General features: G+C 33.3%; 1 long non-coding RNA gene across 2 annotated transcripts in view; it reads right to left on the bottom strand.

Annotated features, from left to right (window-relative positions):
• Window positions 1-22,587, bottom strand: part of LOC114276963 (uncharacterized) — a 55,032-nt gene that overhangs the window by 24,266 nt on the left and 8,179 nt on the right. The window contains exons 2-4 of one of the 2 annotated variants that reach the window (XR_014347174.1): window positions 21,049-21,119; window positions 20,892-20,941; window positions 15,331-15,600 (exon numbers count right to left, since the gene is read on the bottom strand). This is a non-coding gene — a long non-coding RNA (uncharacterized LOC114276963). Of the gene's footprint in view, window positions 1-15,330; window positions 15,601-20,891; window positions 20,942-21,048; window positions 21,120-22,587 lie in introns of those variants that run through there. The other variant, XR_014347175.1, reaches the window with a different exon arrangement.

The raw sequence follows: 22,587 nt of genomic DNA, 5'->3' as shown, positions 1-22,587 counted from the left end.
ACTCATTGGACCCAAAAATCACCACACACGCGCGCGCGCTCCGTCGCGGCTGTCCATCCGGTCGGGCGGACTGGGCCTGGGCTTGGGCGCAGGTGCGTGGTGTGTGGTTGGGTTGGGCTTGTTCGGCCCAATACTAATCTTTTTGGGTCAAAAACATTTGAATTTATTTTTATTTTTTGGTAAAATAAAATCCATAATTCAAATTAATCGGAAATAATCTGGTTCGGTTTTTTCTGTACATCCAAATAAGGCCCTTCCGTTTTTTGAACCCAACAGCTCTAAATCTGTTTGAATTTCAAACCAAATAGTGCCTAAACAGTTTGTATCTGTTTAATTCAAATTGAACAGGTACAGTACCTGTTTAATTCAAAATGGAAAGCCACCAATCCATCTATAAATAGACTAAGCCCCCCCATTTGGAAATAGACTCCAATTTTCGTACTCCATCTTCTGCTATAAATTTATTCTTCATTTTGCATTTAGTTCTTGTTACAGAGAGTATAAACACTTAGTGTGTTCGACGAACGAATAAATTGTAGTGCTGCTTTTATTCGTTGATAGATCATTTTATCCGGAGAGATAGACGTCCAGATTCTGAAAGCACCGTGGAGAAGACGAATCTGTCTTAAGGACACAGTGTTAAACACTGGACTTGATCAGATAGTTATTCAAAAGAAATTAACCAAGTAAGTTGTTTAATTTTTATTCCGATTTTAATTTTGTTTGTTTAATCAGATTTTAATTTTGTTTTTGTAACAAAATAAAATCTGTTTTTTATTTATTTATTTTTATTTCGAGTTTGATTTTTGTAATCAAACAAATTCTCTTCTTTTCTTTATTTCTTTATAGTCTTGTTGTTGTTTTGTACACAACAGAATTTATTCTATTTAAATACAGCGAAGATTGTCCAACAACAATAACCAATCATATCCACCCACAACATCAAGCATTGCAAGGAAATTAACCAATGTGGAAACAGACAGATAACTTAACTTAACTCAAAACCAATGGTTATGCATCACAAATTAATGCTCTGTTTTTCAGATACAAATCCCCCATCCCTCCGCCTCAAAATAAACTACTACGAAAGAGAATTTAAGGTGTCAAGGGATTTTAATTTGTCATCAAGCTTTACAACCAATATCATATTGCATATATATATGACATATATCAGAAAATAAAATGACATATATCAGAAATAAATAAAAAAAATTAAGTACAGATCTTAGTTCAACTAATCTGGACAGATTTTAGTTCAAAAATCTGGACATATATCAGAAGAAAAAAAAAAAAGAAAAAAGGACAGATCTTAGTTCAACAAATCGGGACAGATTTTAGTTCAAAAATCTGGACATATATCAGAAAAAAAAATAATAAGCACGGATCTTAGTTCAACAAATCTGGACATATATCAGAAACAGAAAAAAAAAAATGAAGAAGAAGATGAAGGATCAAAGAAAGAGAAAACCAAAGAGAAAGAAGAATTGATCGTTTGCAGCGAAGAAACAGCACAAAAATCTGAAGGAAAAAAAAATGAAAGAAAGAGGATAAAGAATCGAAGAAGAAAACGGGAAAGAATCGAAGATGAACTTACCCCTTCAATCGCACCTTCGATTAAACCTTTCAATCGCACCTTCGAAGTGTTCTTCAGACTCTCTTGGGAGTATTTCTGGAAGGAGATGACCGAATAGACATGGAACTCTAGTACCTTCGAAGTTCTTCAGTCTTGGAGTATTTCAGAATGAGATATGGAAGGAGCTGAGATGATCGAATGATAAGGAGAGAATAAAGAACAATTTTATTTGGTTTCATGCTTTATTTATGCTTTATTTATTACAAAAGAATCCTAGGTTTTTATAATTCTTTAATATAAACATAAAAATTGCTCCGATACCCATTAATTTATTAAAAGTCTCATTTTTTACCCCGAGTATCCAAAACATACTCATGGCGTACCCATATGTATACTAACCGTATAAAACGTACCCGGTGCGTTTTTGGCCTACCCAGTACGCGTGCAGCCGTATTGGTATGCGTACCCGCACCCAAGAAGTACTCGATACTTGTACGACAACATTTTTGGAGTACCCGTGCTTCATAAATGCTGAGTTCAAACTCTTCCTCTGAAGTTCTGGGATTGCCTCTCTTTTTCTCTTTGATAATTTGTTTTTGTTTCGAATTAAAAATCCTCCCATGTAATACACCTTATGATGGTTTGACCTTAAATGAAATTCTTCCACTAATGGGTAGGAAGATGCATAACAGAATTCCTTTCAATTTGTCTCAGCCTAGTTGTCCATTGTTTTGCGCTTGTTGTTGCTTATATTCCATTGGCTTGACACAAACACCTGCTTGAGTGTGTGTGTGAGTGTATGAAGACCTAATTGGGTTCCAGATTGATTGAGAATAAAATTGAAAAAATATGTTTTAAGGTTTTTATTGGTTATATTTCAGTTCTTGTTCTAGATGAATCTTTATTAATATCTGGTTTTTATTTTTTATTTTTTTATGAAATATTTCTTGATTGTTTGCTGCTTCGATTTGTTCCCAAGAAAACTATTTATGTACTCTGTTTGTGTGAAATGCTTGATTGGCTCGAAGTTTTGCATTTAGATTAATTTAAATATCTGTTTTTCTTTTCCCCATTGAAATCTACCTGATTGTGTACTCCCATGTGTTTTATTTTTATTTTTCTAAAACCAAACTAAAAATACCTAGAGACTTGCTCAGCAGGTAAGTTTTATATACAAAACTGCATCTAATTTGCCATGGCTTCTTGTTGATGCATTCTTTCATTTAATGGGTTCAAAACATATTTGTTAATGCCCATTTGGCGTGGCTAAATGTATTTTTTATTGAGTTGCTGTTGTTCGATATGTTGTATTACACAATGGAAAGAAGTCATGTGGAATGTGGTTGTGTTCTTGAGCTAGGGCTTTATTCCTTCTCTAAACCTTGTTTTGGCACATTTAAGTAAATTTTATGTGCTGAAATTTTCTGTTTTATACATGTTTCTTAGATTTATGCATGATTGGTTGTGTTCTTACTTCGGCACGTGTTTGTTAATCATATGAACCACACCTAGGCTCTCACGATATTGTATACAATGGTTAGAAAAGATTCATGCAATGAAACCCAATTAGCTGGAAGAGTTAATCGGCGTGCTCGGTTTGTTGCTCATCTAATGCATAACGATTATAAATCCTTTGTTCTTGGATTTTTCTTCTTTTTTTGTAATCAACAAAAAAATGCAAATTATCCACACCCATCTTCATGCAATTTGCTGTCCAGAAAGTGAATCATGGAAAGCGAATGCCTTAGCTAAAAAAAGTGTCGCTGCTCTGATAAGATCTCAGGAACATGCATAATTATGTAGGTAAGTGTTGCATGTTGGAAAAAATGATTTTTTGGTGACTTTAATTAAATATTAAAGTGGGTCCCAACCGTCTATTGCGTTGGGTCCAAGTGGGTCTAGATACTTTGCAATGAGATCTTTACACCACAAATAGAATGACCAAAAACCATTGAGAATTGAATGAGAAATTGCCCCATGAAGTTAGCTTCATGAAAGAGTTAATGAAGTTTGTAACTTCTGCTTTTATTGTAGAGTTTAATAGTGCATTAATGGGATTTGTAACTCCTGCCTTTATTGCAGAGGTTAATGGTGCATTAGTGACCAGCCATAAAGGCTGGAGGCTTCTCCTCTCTCCCCTATACATGTATAAATTGAGACCCTCACGTCAAGTCTCAAACACAGAAATTTTTGCTTCCTTTTTGCAAGTCAGTTTGCTAGAAAGTTCCTACAGTGAGAGAGTGCTGCCATGGTTTTGTTCACTAAGCTAGACAGAAAGTGCTTCTGCCGTAGCTGGTTTTTGACCATCGTATCCTAGGAGACAGACGTCGGAATTCCTCAAGCACTCAACCCGTGAGGCGGCGAAATCTGTTTTAAGGAAACTGCTGCCGTGCAAGCTTCGGTTTGCTTTCTTTACCATTTTATTGTATTGTGTATTTCTGTTGTAATTCTCAGCATGTGTTCTTGGTTTTTTTTTTTTAATTTATTCGTGAATCTATTTATTTAATTTCACAATTTGAACAACATTGCATTAGCCTTTATGCTACCCTCATGATAACTAGCATTATGTTTTGTGTTTGGACCATATTAAACTTGTAAGAACCTATTCATTTAGCGTTGTGGAAGTGTAAATCATTTCAGTAAGTTGTTCTATTGGAATCATTTTAGGGAACCTCTTTTTTTGTTTTCTTTTTCTTACTTTTTTTTTTGTTTGTTTCTTCTTGGGTTCACTAATGTTGGTTTAATGAATAAGTGGTTTGAAGTACTTCTGATCATTGATCCCTGTTCTAGTTTGAATTGAACTCATAGGGAAACCTTCATAGTCATCTCTAAGGGATTTATCCCATTGTCTACCTTCTACCATAACCAACATTATTCAAGTGAAAAAAAGTAAGGAAAACTAACTTCACACAAATGAAGAAGATTGAAAATAATGAACTTTAATACACAGTTTTGTAGTCACTAAGCAGTGGAATAGCATATAAAAAATGTATTAATCAAGCATTCCACAAAGTGTAAAGAATCATTTTCTATTGTATTTTGTTTAAGTCGTGTTGTTAAGAAGACATTGCTTGGTGGAATGATGAAATTTTAGTTGGCAAGCATGGGAATGCATATTCAAACATTTGAGTAGTCACTTTATACCCTGATGTTCTTGTCCTTAATGAACAACACCAGTAATTGTTTTCGTAAATTTATTATTGGTGGGCAAATTGGAGATAGATAATCAAGCCCTCCTAGGTACAATGACAGAATGTGAATGACTATTGCTCGTATGCATTTTAATTTAGAATAATGCTTGGGACCCCCTTTTGGGGGTCACCCCCTCACCCCCCCTTTGCCATGTGGCAGGTGGTGATTGGAGGAGTAGGAAAAAAAAGAAAAAGAAAAAGAAAATGTAACCAATGAGAGAGAGAGAGAGGGTCAAAGGGGGTGGGGGAAAAGGGGGGATGAATCATTGTTGTTTAATTTATTATCCACAATACTTTCTTTTTTTAAAAAAAGAAAAAGAAAGTGTTGGATACAAATTAATCCACCTTGACAAACCAGGTAAAAACAAAATAATGTAATGTATTATTCCTAATCCATTTTAATAATTAAATTTTTCCATCTCTCTTCTTGTATTAACCCAATTATGAGTTCTTTCTTTCTTAAAGTTTGGTACCTGTGTCGCCGTCTAAGGTTATATTTTTTGAATGGATAATAATGCATGGAAAAATCTTTACAATTGATATTTTGAAGTGGACGTGACATGCTCCATCAGAAAAGCCTTAGGAAGTTTTTGATGTCCCAGTTATGTTGATCTTTTACTTGAAGAGGATATGACATGCTAATAATGAGCCTCAATAGCTTTTACTTGAAGAGGAAAAATCTTTGCATTCAGATTGTGCATACTCAATGAAACACAAAACACTCCATACCTCAGGATTAACCATTTTTTTCCAACATGAATAGGGATCATGGCTGGTGGTCATATAGTGCAATACCTAGAAATAGGATCATCCTTAGTAGGGGTATTTGAGCTTTGGTGGTTTGATTATAATCTTGATGTAGTAAAGAGAATCAACATATCCAAACATGACACATATTACAACTACCAGTAGGTGTGGGATACCCAATAATATGACACATATTACTCTCTAGTTTTTATATGTTTTATTATAGATATTATCTCACCTAGGGGAAAAAAATAGCATAAATATGATATATGAATAGTAAATCAAGTGTTTTAATTTCTTGGTTCATATCTAGAAAGCTACCTATGTAGGCATTGTTTGATGTTAAGGATAATATAGATCTTTAAAATATTGCCGCACTTTTAAATGATGGTTTCTATTCAATTTTTCAAAGTCATTGTCTATGAAATAGGCTCAAGTCACCATTTGGCCCATTTTTTGGACAATCATTTTTGTTAAAGTCTTGCAATCATACAAACTCGATAGTAGCCATCTTAATTCAATAGCATTTGATGTCCTTGTTTCTCATAACAAAGACAAAATGAAAGAAGAGAAAAAAACAGGACACAAAAATCCCAAATTTAAAGTGAAAATTCATCTTAGAAGAAAGAAACCAAGGCACAAATGTGTCTAAAAGGCTTTCTTGAGCCTAATTTGAGGTTACCTCAAATGGGACCAGCTTTCCTACTTGGTTCTTAACTTGGAAAACCTAGGATACGAATTGCTTTGGTTTGTGCATTGTTTCATGCTCTAAGTAGTTATTTAATTATCTGCATCACAAGATGTCATTGATGAATTGTATAAAAATTAATTTTAAAATATACACTTATGGAAACTTACGGAACTAGCACGGGACTCTCGGCTTGAAAACTAAGTAGAAAATGCACTTTTTCAACACTTAGGTTTGAAAATAGGCCATCGAAAGGTCAAAATCGTGAAACAGCCACGAGAAGCCCCGGAGAACACCCCGAACACTTTGGGAGGGACCAATGTAAGTTGTGAAAACTTACAGAACTAGCACGAAACTCCCGGCTTGAAAATTAAGTAGAAAAATGCATTTTTCCAACACTTAAGCTTGAAAATAGGCTATCGAGGGCCAAAATCGTGAAATAGCCACAAGAAGGCCCAGGGAACATCATGAACACCTCAGGAAAAACTTATAAAACTAGCACGGGACTCCCGGTTTGAAAACTAAATAGAAAAATACACATGTTGATTTGCTTAACGATATAAAATTTTACTTTGAATGAATCAGAGTAAAGTTTACTATGATTCAAAGTAAAATTTTACTCTGAAATTTTACTCTAGTTAAAAACATGCTGATTTGCTTAACAATATAAAATTTTACTTTGAATCATAGTAAACTTTATTCTGATTGAGAGTAAAATCTGAATCAGAGTAAAGTTTACTATGATTTAAAATAAAATTTTACTCTGAAATACATTGTGAAAATGGCTTAATAGGAGAGCTGATAGATATGAGAGTAATATAGTAAAAGAAACAAGTTTTAAAATATTATGAGATTTTGAAAGTACATATAATTTTTATCTTTTTGAAAGACAAATTAGACAGAGGGGTCTATCACCAAATCCCCCAATAATAAACTACCACTAATTCTTGTGAAACGATAAATGCATAAAATGGAAAAACTAAATCAACATAATTTAAAAACCTTAATAATTCAATAAGATTTTATATGAAGATAAAATATTCCTAATCAATTAATTTAAAATAATAAAAATATAATATTATTAAATTTTCGTCCACATCATTCAGGCTTCTGCCTGTCATTCATTATGTTAGGTTTTATTTCTTGGCAATCCCGTTTGACAAAACTCCTTAAAGTTGTAATTTTATTCGCATTTTTATTTCAGTAAGGCTACGAGTTGTTAGATGCGAATCCAACCCGAATCAAGCATTTCAGAGAAGTTTGTGATGATAAAGCTTTCAAGATTGCCACTTCGCTGATTATGACGGGGATCGAGCTGCCCGGTCAGCTCGCGGGGGTCCAGGGGGCAGCGCCCCTTGGCGGGTCCGGGGCAGCGCCACGGCGGGGTCGAGGGGCAGCGCCCCCGAAGCAAAATGCAAAAATGCATTCAAAGTTGCCATTCGATCATGTTTTATTTTTCCAGATTTTCCAGTTTTGGCCTGTCCGCTCGAGCGGGACATCGGGCGCTCGAGCGTGGATTGGAAGCTCTCAGCATCTCTGCAGTCGCCTGCAAAAGTACTGGATAGTGTGGTTTACCGCTCGAGCGGCAAAACCGACGCTCGAGCGTGGAGCCTGTATGAAATCACATAATTTGAAGTCTCCGCTCGAGCGGGGAAAAGGGCGCTCGAGCGGACCGCGCGAATCCAGATTTCCAGATTTGATAAAGAGTTCGTTTTCGGCCCAATCTAGGATTACTTTTTGGTTCCCTATAAAAACTTGGTTTTCTCCCAAAACTATGGGATTGATTAGAACTTCTCCAGATCTTCTTTTTGGTTTCTAGGGTTTATATCTGGGGATACTTTGGGAGTTTTCTTTGATGTTTTTTATTGAGTATTCAACTCATGATCTAAAGAGAGTACATCAAAGGTTTGTTTGTTATACACAAAAGAGAGAGTTATTCTTCAGTTGTGGATTCTGAAGAATTCGAGCCTGAAGCTTTGGTGGAATCCGGAGTGGCTCATCAGAAAGACAATTCCATGGTGAAGATGGGGTTGGAAGAGGCACATAGAGGTTGGTTCAATTAGGCGTTGTGGATTCGCTAGGTAATTGAGAGTATACCTGTGTAATTCCTTTAATTCTTCTTAGTGGATTGTTCTTGTGGCTGTTGCCCGTGGTTTTTTGATCACAGTTGGAGGTGTCCAATTGTGGTTTTTTTCCACGTTAAATCGCTGTGTCTCTTTGTCTTGATTGTTTGATTGTTTGATTGGGATTGTTATATTCTGCTTAAAATTGATACATAATCACAAATCAACATCTAGGGGATTTCTAGATTTTTCACATTAGAAAGAAACAAAGGCTCCGTTTAGTTTTTTTTGAAATTATAATTCCAATCAAAAAAATTTAATTTTTTTCAAAACTTATTATCATCAAACACACAATTTAAAATTCAATTCAAAAATTATTTTCAAAATTTATAATCAAATACATAACTCAAAACTATTCTCAAAACACAAAATTAATTTTCAAAACTTTATTTTTAAAAAAAATTAAAATATTTTTTGTATTTTATCTTTTAAAATTATTTTTAAAATCATAATTTGAGCGCAAAGTTGTGTTTTGAGTTATGAATTTTGAGTTGAATTTTGAAAAGTGACAATTTGTTTGGTTATGAGTTTTAAAAATAATTTTAAGTTGTATTTTGAATTTTTTTTGGATTTTTTTATAAATATTTAAATATTTTCTTAATTTTACTTTTTTAGGGTAAATATTGTATATTTTAAAAGTTTATTTATTTAATGTGTACTATATTTCATACATTTGTACGTTGTATTTTTTATATTTTAAATATATATTATTTATTTTAGATATTTTATTATATTTTATAAATATATTTTTAAATATATATATATATATATATATATATATATATTTGTATGCATTTGGTTACGATTTGAGTGTGGTGTGAAGTTTTGAAAGTACTGTAGAGGTTCAAAGGCGTCCTTTGATGGTACGCTCTCCAAGATTTACATGACTTAAGAAATCATTTATACTGAATGACATAACAAATTACCACTTACTATACAAAGGAAACTGAACAAAAGTAACAAAAAAAACTAAAAGAAAAAAGAAAAAAAGATAATAAGAGCATAATACTGATCAAACCGCATGAGGGACTGTACCCAATCAAGTGTATTAGCATGCTTCGGCTTAAAATATAAAGTTTAACAATTACCGATCAACAGGAGTGTAATCCAAATACTTCATGATAAGTGTATCAAATGAAAACAATGACGAGAATATGGAGGGTGCCGATCTGTACTAAAGATCTTCCCAGAGATTCTGTATTCAAAATAAAAACCCCTAAGCACAAAATCATAAGCTTTTGCAAGTTGTAAAAGTCAAACAAAACACTGAATCAAATTGGCCAAACCTATTGGTTTTAAATTCCCAAAAACCGCACGATAAACATGCCACATTATGTGAATACATTTATGGAGTATGGAGTGAACTTTAACTAGTTAAAAAGTGCAATAATCTCAATATTAAGGGGGCTGTTTTTTGCAGCTTATCTGAGCTCTTTATAACATTTTTTATTCTGGAGTTTGTGCCAGACTGTTTACTGCAACATCTGCCTACAATTTATTAGGCAAAAGTAGCTTAAATAAGCTTTAAAAAAATAATTATTATATAAAAGTTGGTGGATGGGTGCATTTGGTTTCTTCTTTTTGATTGTCAGCTTTCAACTTACAATAAGTTACACCAAACAAGCCCTATATGTCAATTCCTAATGCTTTCTCTTAATAACACCCCCACTCTTTACTTGAAAGAATCAAGTATGCTACCTATGGTTTTATCAAACACAATTGTAAAAAGCAACAAGTAGTTGTTCAAACTACTTCAACTTATGTGGCATCCATCAAAACAACCACAGGCTATGTTAAATATGTTGGAAATGGTAGAAAAATTCTGGGTAAAACCAGAATTTTTTCTCAAGTTTGGTCTATTTTTTAGGTGGGCCCCGAGCGTCGATTTACTCGGGTCAAAGTGGTAACGCGTTTTATGCCGCGTTGTGATTCACGTGGTATATTTGGTTGCTCAAAACCATTACCGAGTGAATGGAAAATTGAAGCCAAAGTGTACTCCATGGAAATGGAGTTTTGGTGGAAATTCCTTAAGGTTGTAAATTGGCTTGTCCCACATTGATTTGGTGGAAAGTTTTGAAAGGGTTTATAAGGCTTGGGTGAGATACTTGGGGTGTTCCCCAAGGGGTACCCAAGTGTTTTAGAGGGAGAGGTTATGGGCTAGACCCATTAGACCCAAAAATCACCACACGCGCGCGCACCGCCGCCGTCCGTCCGGGCGGGTGGGCTGGGCCTGGGTGCGTGGTTGGGTTGGGCTTGTTCGGCCCAATATTAATCTTTTTGGGTCAAAAACATTTGAAATTAATTTTATTTTTTATTAAAATAAAATCCAGAATTCAAATTAAACTGGTTTGGATTTACTGTTCATCCAAACAGGGCCCTTCCCGTTTTCAAACAGAATTAAACTGGTTTGGATTTATTGCTCATCCAAACAGAGCCTTTCCCGTTTTTATCTGTTTGAATTATTAACCCAACAGATTCAAAATCTGTTTAAATTCGAAACTAACAGGTTTCATACCTGTTCAATTCAAAACCAAGAGCCACCTTTACATCTATAAATAGACTAGCCTCCCATTTGGATTAAAACTCGAATTTTTTGTACTCCATCCTCTGCTTTAAATCTCTTCATTTTGCTGCATTTTATTTCTGAAAGAAAGAGTGTAAACACTTTGTGTGTTCGACGAACGATTAAATTGTAGTGCTGCTTTTATTCGTTGATAAGATTATTTTATCCTGGGAGATAGACGTCCAAATTCTGAAAGCACCGTGGAGAGGACGAATCTGTCTTAAGGACACAGTGTTAAACATTGGACTTGATCAGAAAAGTTATTCAGATAAATTAACCAAATAAGTTGTTTAATTTTATTATGTTTTTATTTGTTTATTTAATCAGATTTTATTTTTTGTTTTTGTAACAAAATAAAATCTGTGGTTTTATTATTTATTTATTATTTAGAGTTTGATTTTTGTAATCAAACAAATTCTCTCATTTTCTTTATTTCTTTATATTCTTGTTGTTGTTTTGTACACAACAGAATTTAATCTATTTAAATACAGTGAAGATTGCTCTACAAAATATTCTAGGCTTTATGAACAAAGATGATACAGTTGATGTTTTTATTCTTTAAAGATATGAGCAATGCTATACAGTACTCACATTTGGTAATTCTTTTGAGGTCTATAGCATTTTTGTAAAGATATCTATTATCTTAAGCCATAGTCGAAAACTCTCTATTAATGCAATATCTATCAACTCATTCAAGGAGTAAGTTAATAATCCATGGTCTTATCAAGTCAGAAATGTGGCCTTTATAAAATTGAATCATGTCGTGAGGCAAGTAGCAGACAAGCAGTCAATGAACTTTCTCTATAACTATAATTACATATACAAAGAAGCTCCTAGAGAAATTCTATGACTCCCGTTTTTTCAGCATGACTTCTAGAGGAAATAATTTATTTTAGTAGGTGGTATCCAACAAAGAAACCATATTTCCCCTTTTCTTACCAATTCCATCAAACAATTACTTGGCTCTTTCAAGGATATTATGGAGGAGTTAGTGGTAGAGGAGGCCTTCTATAACACGTATAGGCCACGCTGTAGGATGAAACCTTAATGATCACATTAAAATCACCTACAATCAAGAAAAAGAGCTACAAAGCACTACACTTCTAAGGCGGTGTGTTCGTGTCAGAAATGTGTTGGACATTGACACTCATCAGACATTTCCCAACACATGTCGGACACAAGTCCAAATGTGTCATATTATTTATTTTTTTTTTTGACCCAAACACTCTATGGACACTTGGGCGACACATATGACCATTGCTTAACACATGAAACACACTATAAATTTAGCCAAAATGACTTAGAAGATACAATGATAAAAGAAAAAACAATATAGATTTATACTTATTAACGCTCCTCATTCAAACTTTTAAGAATTAGTATCCGTATAAGTGATATGGTCATATATCGGTTGATAATGGGCAATATAAGTTTATCAGCCGATATATTGGTAATTAATGGTATTTGGAAGTCCAAAATCCCGATACATATTGGCCGATACGATATATGACAGTCAATATTTAAAACCATGGTATTATATTGCATTTTATCTTAATTATCTTTTAATGAGATACTCAAATATATGGCACATAATAAACATAAAAAAACTATATAATTTGTGCATGTCCCTCATGTGTCATATCCTACATTTTTTGACAGTTGTCATGTCGGCATATCCGTGTCATATCGTATGTCCGTGTGTTGATATCCCATTTTCTCCCACTTTAGTCTCTATGCTTCTTACTAAAAGAGGGCTAGGCTTTGGTTCTTAGGTTTATGGTTGATAAGACAAGGGTAGAGATTATAGGTGGAATTAAAAAATAGTTGAGGTTTACAACTCACCAAGAACCAAAAGGAATAGCTTGTGTTATCTTCCAGGTAGATCCACGATTCAAAGAGTCAAAATGTTGGATTAATATGGGTTAGAGAATAATAATTTTTCACAAAAGCTATGTTTACCTTCCAACAAAAAAAAAAAAAAAATGAAGAGAAGAGAAACCTTTAGAATCTTTTGAAGTCCTTCCAAGGTATTAAGGAACTGTAAGCGCCACCAATAACGGTGGATTTGACATGGTTGTAGGGTGTAGCAGTTGTAGCGTAATGTTAGTGGCAACTAGCGCTACAAATTTTTTATTTGTTCACAAAAATTCTGAAAAACTTACCGATACTGATACATATTTTTATTTCATAATCACATTTAGTAGGATAGTTTTTGGTGGATTTTCTTTAATTTTTAAAACATGATCCTATATATATGTACTACTTTTTACACTAGTTTTAAGTAGCTTTTTTTTTTTTTGGACATATATATTTTTTACTTTAATAATTTTACTTATGGATAAGTTCAAACAATATCTTTTTTATTTCAAAAACAAAATTAAAAGAAAATAAGAAAATAGGGTTTAGGGGGTTTAAGGTTAAGGGTTTGGAGTTTAGGGTTTGGGTTTACGGTTTTACTATTTTAGGGTTAGGTTGTAGGGCTTTGGGGTTTATGGTTTAGGGTTTGGGGCTTGGGGTTTAGGGTTTTAGGATTTAGGGTTTAGCATTTAGTGTACTCACTGCATATATGCAAAGAAACAAATTTAAACCCATAAAGATCTCAAATAAAAAATATATATAAATGTAAGCGAAAAAGTTCTAGACTGGCCTAATTAAGATTATCCAATATGCAAAGATCATAACTGCTAAACATTAAATTATAAAACGACCAATGGAAAGTCAATCAAGGTATGTGAGAGGGCTGGGCTACGTTACAAAGATATAGTCAAGGATTAAGATTTCAATTGAATATTATTGTCCTTTTTAGCTTGGAAATAGTACATTTTTAATGTTTCAAAATGTCCCAAAATAGGATAAAAGCAACAACGGGGATAAAGGTTGGTGCAAACAATATCTTTTTTATTTCAAAAACAAAATTAAAAGAAAAGGCGAAAATACGGTTTAGGGGGTTTGAGATTGAGGGTTTGGAGTTTAGGGTTTGGGGTTTAGGGTTTTAGTGTTTTAGGGTTAGGTTGTAGGGTTTTGGGGTTGAGGGTTTAAAGTTCAGAGTTTAGGGTTTTAGGATTTAGGGTTTAGGGTTCAGGGTACTCACTGCATATATGCAAAGAAACAAATTTAAACCCATGAAGATCTCGAATAAAAATATATATATTCAAATGTGTAAGCAAAAAAGTTAATAGACTGGCCTAATTAAGATTGTCCAATATGCAAAGATCATAACTGCTAAATATTAAATTTTAAAACTACAAATGGGCAGTTAATCAAGGTATGTGAGAGGGCTGGGCTACATTACAAAGATATAGTCAAGGATTAAGATTTTGCATTGCTCTATAAATAGGCTAACATCCCAATCATTTTTTTTCATCATTTCGTAATCTAATTGTGAAGAAAAAATGGCTTCAACAAAGCTTGTATGGGCTTCTATTCTCATTCTGTCTCTTGTCCTCTTCGCTCAATCCAGATGTAACACCTCTCTCTCTCTCTCTCTCTCATTTCTAGTTTTATTATTAAAAGATCATGAATTTTGTAATTTTTAGTTACTCTAATGTGTTGTTAATATTTTTTTCATTTTTGGGTGTTGGAAACTACAGATGGACCAACCAGTGATTGTGGTTTTGCTGATAGGAATTGCAAGATGAATATGGACTATGTCAAACCAGGCCATAATCAAATCTCTTGTCTCCGGTTGACTCTGTGTCAATCTACTACACTTGGCGAGACTTATTGTCGCTGTAGTGCCGCTCATTCAAGTGTACACTACATGTATCCAAAAAATCCGTATAACATGAGTGTACTACTACATTTATGAGCAATATAAGTTCAATTATAAACTTAAATGGCCGAGCTCCTATATATTCTGTCATTACTATAGACCTATAGTTCTTGAGTTCGATGGGTACAAAATTTTATCCTTTTTCTTACTTTTCCATTTTACAGGAAAGAAAATGAGAGAAATGAAGTAGGCACACAGTAAAGAAACCAATCATGAAGATTATCCAATATGCAAAGATCATAACTGCTAAATATTAAATTATAAAACAACAAATGAAAAGTTTAATCAAGGTATGTGAGAGGGTTAGGCTACGTCACAAAGATATAGTCAAGGATTAAGATTTCAATTGGATATTGTTGTCTTTTTTAGCATGGAAATAGTTCACTTTTTAATGTTTCGAAATGTTCAAAAATATGAAAGAAGCAACAAAAGGGATAAAGGCTGGTGCAACCAATATCTTTTTTATTTCAAAAACAAAATTAAAAGAAAAGAAGAAAAAAGTAAAATAACATTTATGAAAGATTCTAGATTTCACATAAACACAATTTTTACTATTTTGGCGTGTTTCACTATGCTCCACTGTGCTTTGACGGAAACACGAAAACATCAAATATTTATTTCTTCTCCTCCTTTTTTCTATCAATATTTCACAAGTTTTTCATTCCAGTTCCCCTCAAAACAAAAACATTTCAACTATTCCAATGGAAAGAAACTGAAATTTTGTTCCATGGATAAAATAAACTACATAATTTGTTTTGATGAATACTAAAACATCAATATTTCACAAGTGTTTCATTCCAGTTTCCCTCAAAACAAAAACATTTCCACTATTCCAATGGGGAGAAACTGAAATTTTGTTCCATGGATAAAATAAACTACATAAATTTGGGTTACATCATGCTCCATGCTGAGAGACAACTTCTTATCACTTCCCGTATGTTTGCTGGGAAAAAGCACAAAACAAACGAAATATGTGTCAACTCAAAATTTAACAAATAAGAGGGCGGGGGGGGGGGGGGGTGGAAGACGCAAAAAAGACGAATACAAGTTGTCTTACAAGAGCAAGCTTCAAGGCATCCTTTGATGGTACGCTCTCCAAGATTTACATGACTTAAGAAATCATTTATATTGGATGACATAACAAATTACCACTTACCATACAAAAGAAACTGAACAAAAGTAACAAAAAAAAACTAAAAGAAGAAAAAAGATGATAAGAGCATAATACTGATCAAACCGCATGAGGGACTGTACCCAATCAAGTGTATTAGCATGCTTCTGCTTAAAATATAAAGTTTAACAATTATTGATCAAGAGTGTATTCCAAATACTTCATGATAAGTGTATCAAATGAAAACAATGACGAGAAAATGGATGGTGCCGATCTGTACTAAAGATCTTCCCAAAGATTCTGCATTCAAAATAAAAACCCCCGAACACAAAATCATAACCTTTTGCAAGTTGTAAAAGTCTAACAAAACACTGAATCAAATTGGCCAAACCTATTGGTTTTAAATTCCCAAAAACCGCACGATAAACATGCCACATTATGTGAATACATTTATGGAGTATGGAGTGAACTTTAACTAGTTAAAAAGTGCAATAATCTCAATATTATGGGGGCTGTTTTGTGCAGCTTACCTGAGCTATTTATAACATTTTTTAGTCTAGAGTTTGTGCCAGACTGTCTACTGCAACATCTGCTTACAATTTATTAGGAAAAAGTAGCTTAAATAAGCTTTAAAAAAATAATTATTATATAAAAGTTGGAGGATTGGTGCATTTGGTTTCTTCTATTTGATTATCAGCTTTCAGCTTACAATAAGTTACACCAAACAAGCCCTATACGCCAATTCCTAATGCTTTCTCTTAATAACACCCCCACTCTTTACTTGAAAGAATCAAGTATGCTACCTATGGTTTTATCAAACACAATTGTAAAAAGCAACAAGTAGTTGTTCAAACTACTTCAACTTATGTGGCATCCATCAAAACAACCACAGGCTATGTTAAATATTCTAAGCTTCATGAACAAGGATGATACAGTTCATGTTTTTATTCTATAAAGATATGAGCAATGCTACACAGTACGCACATTTGGTAATTCTTTTGAGGTCTATAGCATTTTTGTAAAGATATCTATTATCGTAAGCCATAGTCGAAAAATTTGTATTAATGCAATATCTATCAACTCATTCAAGGAGTAAGTTAAAAATCCATGGTCTTATCAAGGCAGAAATGTGGCCTTTATAAAATTGATTTATGTCGTGAGGCAAGTAGCAGACAAGCAGTCAATGAACTTTCTCTATAACTATAATTACATATACAAAGAAGCTCCTAGAGAAATTCTATAACTCCCGTTTTTTCAGCATGACTCCTAGAGGAAATAATTTATTTTAATAGGTGGTATCCAACAAAGAAACCATATTTCCAAGAAATCATATTTCCCCTTTTCTTATCGATTCCACCAAACAACTACTTGGCTCTTTCAAGGATATTATGGAGGAGTTAGTGGTAGAGGAGGCCTTCTATAACACCCATAGGCCACGTTGTAGGATGAAACCTTAATGATCACATTAAAATCACCTACAATCAAGAAAAAGAGCTACAAAGCACGGACACTTCTAAGGGGGTGTGTTCGTGTCAGAAATGTGTTGGACATTGACACTCATCAGACATTCCCGACAAATGTCGGACACAAGTCCAAATGTGTCATATTATTTATTTATTTTTTGACCCAAACACGCTATGGACACTTGGGCGACACATATGACCATTGCTTAACACACATGAAACACATTATAAGTTTGGCCAAAATGACTTAGAAGATACAATGATAAAAGAAAAAACAATATAGATTTATACTTATTAATCGCTCCTCATTCAAACTTTTAAGAATTAGTACCCGTATAAGTGATATGGTCATATATCGGTTGATAATGGGCAATATAAGTTTATCAGCCGATATATTGGTAAATAATGGTATTTGGAAGTCCAAAATCCCGATACATATTGGCCGATACGATATATGACAGGCAATATTTAAAACCATGGTATTATATTGCATTTTATCTTAATTATCTTTTAATGAGATACTCAAATATATGGCACATAATAAACATAAAAAAAAACTACATAATTTGTGCATGTCCCTCATGTGTCATATCCTACATTTTTTGACAGTTGTCATGTCGGCATATATTCGTGTCATATCGTATGTCCGTATGTTGATATCCCATTTTCTCCCACTTTAGTCTCTATGCTTCTTACTAAAAGAGGGCTAGGCTTTGGTTCTTAGGTTTATGGTTGATAAGACAAGGGTAGAGATTATAGGTGGAATTAAAAAATAGTTGAGGTTTACAACTCACCAAAAACCAAAAGGAATAGCTTGTGTGATCTTCCAGGCAGATCCACGATTCAAAGAGTCAAAATGTTGGGTTAATATGGGTTAGAGAATAATAATTTTTCACAAAAGCTATGTTTACCTTCAAAAAAAAAAAAAAAAAAAGGAAAAAATAGAAGAGAAGAGAAACCTTTAGAATCTTTTGAAGTCCTTCCAAGGTATTAAGGAACAGTAAGCGCCACCAATAACGGTGGATTTGACATGGTTGTAGGGTGTAGCAGTTGTAGCGTAATGTTAGTGGCAACTGGAGCTATAAATTTTTTATTTGTTCACAAAAATTCTGAAAAACTTACCGATACTGATACACATTTTTATTTCATAATCACATTTAGTAGGATAGTTTTTGGTGGATTTTCTTTAATTTTTAAAACATGATCCTATATATATGTACTACTTTTTACACCAGTTTTAAGTAGCTTTTTTTTTTTTTGGACATTTATATTTTTTACTTTAATAATTTTACTTATGGATAAGTTCACACAATATCTTTTTTATTTCAAAAACAAAATTAAAAGAAAAGAAGAAAATAGGGTTTAGGGAGTTTACGGTTGAGGGTTTGGAGTTTAGGGTTTGGGGTTTAGGGTTTTAGTGTTAGGTTGTAGGGTTTTGGGGTTTATGGTTTAGGGTTTGGGGCTTTGGGTTTGGGGTTTAGGGTTTTAGGATTTAGGGTTTAGAATTTAGTGTACTCACTGCATATATGCAAAGAAACAAATTTAAACCCATGAAGATCTCAAATAAAAAAAATATATAAATGTAAGCGAAAAAGTTATAGTCTGGCCTAATTAAGATTATCCAATATGCAAAGATCATAACTGCTAAATATTAAATTATAAAACTACCAATGGAAAGTTAATCAAGGTATGTGAGAGGGCTGGGCTACATTACAAAGATATAGTCAAGGATTAAGATTTCAATTGAATATTGCTGTCCTTTTTAGCTTGGAAATAGTACATTTTTAATGTTTCAAAATGTTCCAAAAAAGGATAGAAGCAACAACAGGGATAAAGGTTGGTGCAAACAATATCTTTTTTATTTCAAAAACAAAATTAAAAGAAAAGACGAAAATACGGTTTAGGGTTTAGGGGGTTTAAGGTTGAGGGTTTGGAGTTTAGGGTTTGGGGTTTAGGGTTTTAGTGTTTTAGGGTTAGGTTGTAGGGTTTTGGGGTTGAGGGTTTAAGGTTCAGAGTTTAGGGTTTTAGGATTTAGGATTTAGGGTTTAGGGTTCAGGGTACTCACTGCATATATGCAAAGAAACAAATTTAAACCCATGAAGATCTCGAATAAAAATATATATATACAAATGTGTAAGCAAAAAAGTTAATAGACTGGCCTAATTAAGATTGTCCAATATGCAAAGATCATAACTGCTAAATATTAAATTTTAAAACTACAAATGGGAAGTTAATCAAGGTATGTGAGAGGGCTGGGCTACATTACAAAGATATAGTCAAGGATTAAGATTTTGCATTGCTCTATAAATAGGCTAACATCCCAATCATTTTTTTTCATCATTTCGTAATCTGATTGTGAAGAAAAAATGGCTTCAACAAAGCTTGTATGGGCTTCTATTCTCATTCTGTCTCTTGTCCTCTTCGCTCAATCCAGATGTAACACCTCTCTCTCTCTCTCTCTCTCTCTCTCTCTCTCTCATTTCTAGTTTTATTATTAAAAGATCATGAATTTTGTAATTTTTAGTTACTCTAATGTGTTGTTAATATTTTTTTCATTTTTGGGTGTTGGAAACTACAGATGGACCAACCAGTGATTGTGGTTTTGCTGATAGGAATTGCAAGATGAATATGGACTATGTCAAACCAGGCCATAATCAAATCTCTTGTCTCCGGTTGACTCTTTGTGTCAATCTACTACACTTGGCGAGACTTATTGTCGCTGTAGTGGCGCTCATTCAAGTGTCCACTACATGTATCCAAAAAATCCGTATAACATGAGAGTGTACTACTACATTTATGAGCAATATAAGTTCAATTATAAACTTAAATGGCCGAGCTCCTATATATTCTGTCATTACTATAGAGCTATAGTTCTTGAGTTCGATGGGTACAAAATTTTATCCTTGTTCTTACCTTTCCATTTTACAGGAATGAAAATGAGAGAAATGAAGTAGGCATACAGTAAAGAAACCAGTCATGAAGATTATCTAATATGCAAAGATCATAACTGCTAAATATTAAATTATAAAACTACAAATGGAAAGTTTAATCAAGGTATGTGAGAGGGTTGGGCTACGTCACAAAGATATAGTCAAGGATTAAGATTTCAATTGGATATTGTTGTCTTTTTTAGCATGGAAATAGTACATTTTTTAATGTTTCAAAATGTTCAAAAATATGAAAGAAGCAACAAAAGGGATAAAGGTTGGTGCAAACAATATCGTTTTTGTTTCAAAAACAAAATTAAAAGAAAAGAATAAAAAAGTAAAATAACATTTATGAAAGATTCTAGATTTCATATCAACACAATTTTTACTATTTTGGCGTGTTTCACTATGCTCCACTGTGCTTTGATGGAAACACGAAAACATCAATATTTATTTCTTCTCCTCCTCTTTTTTTCTATCAATATTTCACAAGTTTTTCATTCCAGTTCCCCTCAAAACAAAAACATTTCAACTATTCCAATGGAAAGAAATTGAAATTTTGTTCCATGGATAAACTAAACTAAATAATTTTTTTTGATGAATACTAAAACATCAATATTTCACAAGTGTTTCATTCCAGTTCCCCTCAAAACAAAAAAATTGCGACTACTCCAATGGGGAGAAACTGAAATTTTGTTCCATGGATAAAATAAACTACATAAATCTGAATTACCTCATGCTCCAACCTGAGAGACAATTTCTTATCACTTCCCGTATGTTTGCCTGGGAAAAAGCACAAAACAAACGAAATATATGTCAACTCAAAATTTAACAAATAAGAGGGAGGGGGGGTGGAAGACGCAAAAAAGACGAATCACAAGTTGTCTTACAAGAGTAAGCTTCAAGGCATCCTTTGATGGTACGCTCTCCAAGATTTACATGACTTAAGAAATCATTTATACTGGATGACATAACAAATTACCACTTACTATACAAAGGAAACGGAACAAAAGTAACAAAAAAAAACTAAAAGAAGAAAAAAAAAAAAAAGATGATAAGAGCATAATACTGATCAAACCGCATGAGGGACTGTACCCAATCAAGTGTATTAGCATGCTTCTGCTTAAAATATAAAGTTTAACAATTACTGATCAAGAGGAGTGTATTCCAAATACTTCATGATAAGTGTATCAAATGAAAACAATGACGAGAATATGGATGGTGCCGATCTGTACTAAAGATCTTCCCAGAGATTCTACATTCAAAATAAAAACCCCTGAGCACAAAATCAAAAGCTTTTGCAAGTTGTAAAAATCAAACAAAACACTGAATCAAATTGGCCAAACCTATTGGTTTTAAATTCCCAAAAACCGCACGATAAACATGCCACATTATGTGAATACATTTATGGAGTATGGAGTGAACTTTAACTAGTTAAAAAGTGCAATAATCTCAATATTATGGGGGCTGTTTTGTGCAGCTTATCTAAGCTGTTTATAACATTTTTTATTCTGGAGTTTGTGCCAGACTGTTTACTGCGACATCTGCTTACAATTTATTAGGCAAAAGTAGCTTAAATAAGCTTTAAAAAAATAATTATTATATAAAAGTTGGAGGATGGTTGCATTTGGTTTCTTCTTTTTGATTATCAGCTTTCAGCTTACAATAAGTCCTATACGTCAATTCCTAATGCTTTCTCTTAATAACACCCCTACTCTCTACTTGAAAGAATCAAGTATGCTACCAATGGTTTTATCAAACACAATTGTAAAAAGCAACAAGTAGTTGTTCAAACTACTTCAACTTATGTGGCATCCATCAAAACAACCACAGGCTATGTTAAATATTCTAGGCTTTATGAACAAAGATGATACAGTTGATGTTTTTATTCTTTAAAGATATGAGCAATGCTATACAGTACTCACATTTGGTAATTCTTTTGAGGTCTATAGCATTTTTGTAAAGATATCTATTATCTTAAGCCATAGTCGAAAACTCTCTATTAATGCAATATCTATCAACTCATTCAAGGAGTAAGTTAATAATCCATGGTCTTATCAAGTCAGAAATGTGGCCTTTATAAAATTGAATCATGTCGTGAGGCAAGTAGTAGACAAGCAGTCAATGAACTTTCTCTATAACTATAATTACATATACAAAGAAGCTCCTAGAGAAATTCTATGACTCCCGTTTTTTCAGCATGACTTCTAGAGGAAATAATTTATTTAGTGGTATCCAACAAAGAAACCATATTTCCCCTTTTCTTACCAATTCCATCAAACAATTACTTGGCTCTTTCAAGGATATTATGGAGGAGTTAGTGGTAGAGGAGGCCTTCTATAACACGCATAGGCCACGCTGTAGGATGAAACCTTAATGATCACATTAAAATCACCTACAATCAAGAAAAAGAGCTACAAAGCACTACA

This window comes from Camellia sinensis, chromosome 12, assembly GCF_055761805.1.
Source record: "Camellia sinensis isolate YWXY chromosome 12, ASM5576180v1, whole genome shotgun sequence".
Classification (NCBI taxonomy): domain Eukaryota; kingdom Viridiplantae; phylum Streptophyta; class Magnoliopsida; order Ericales; family Theaceae; genus Camellia; species Camellia sinensis.
This window is presented reverse-complemented; position numbering and strand designations above follow the sequence as displayed.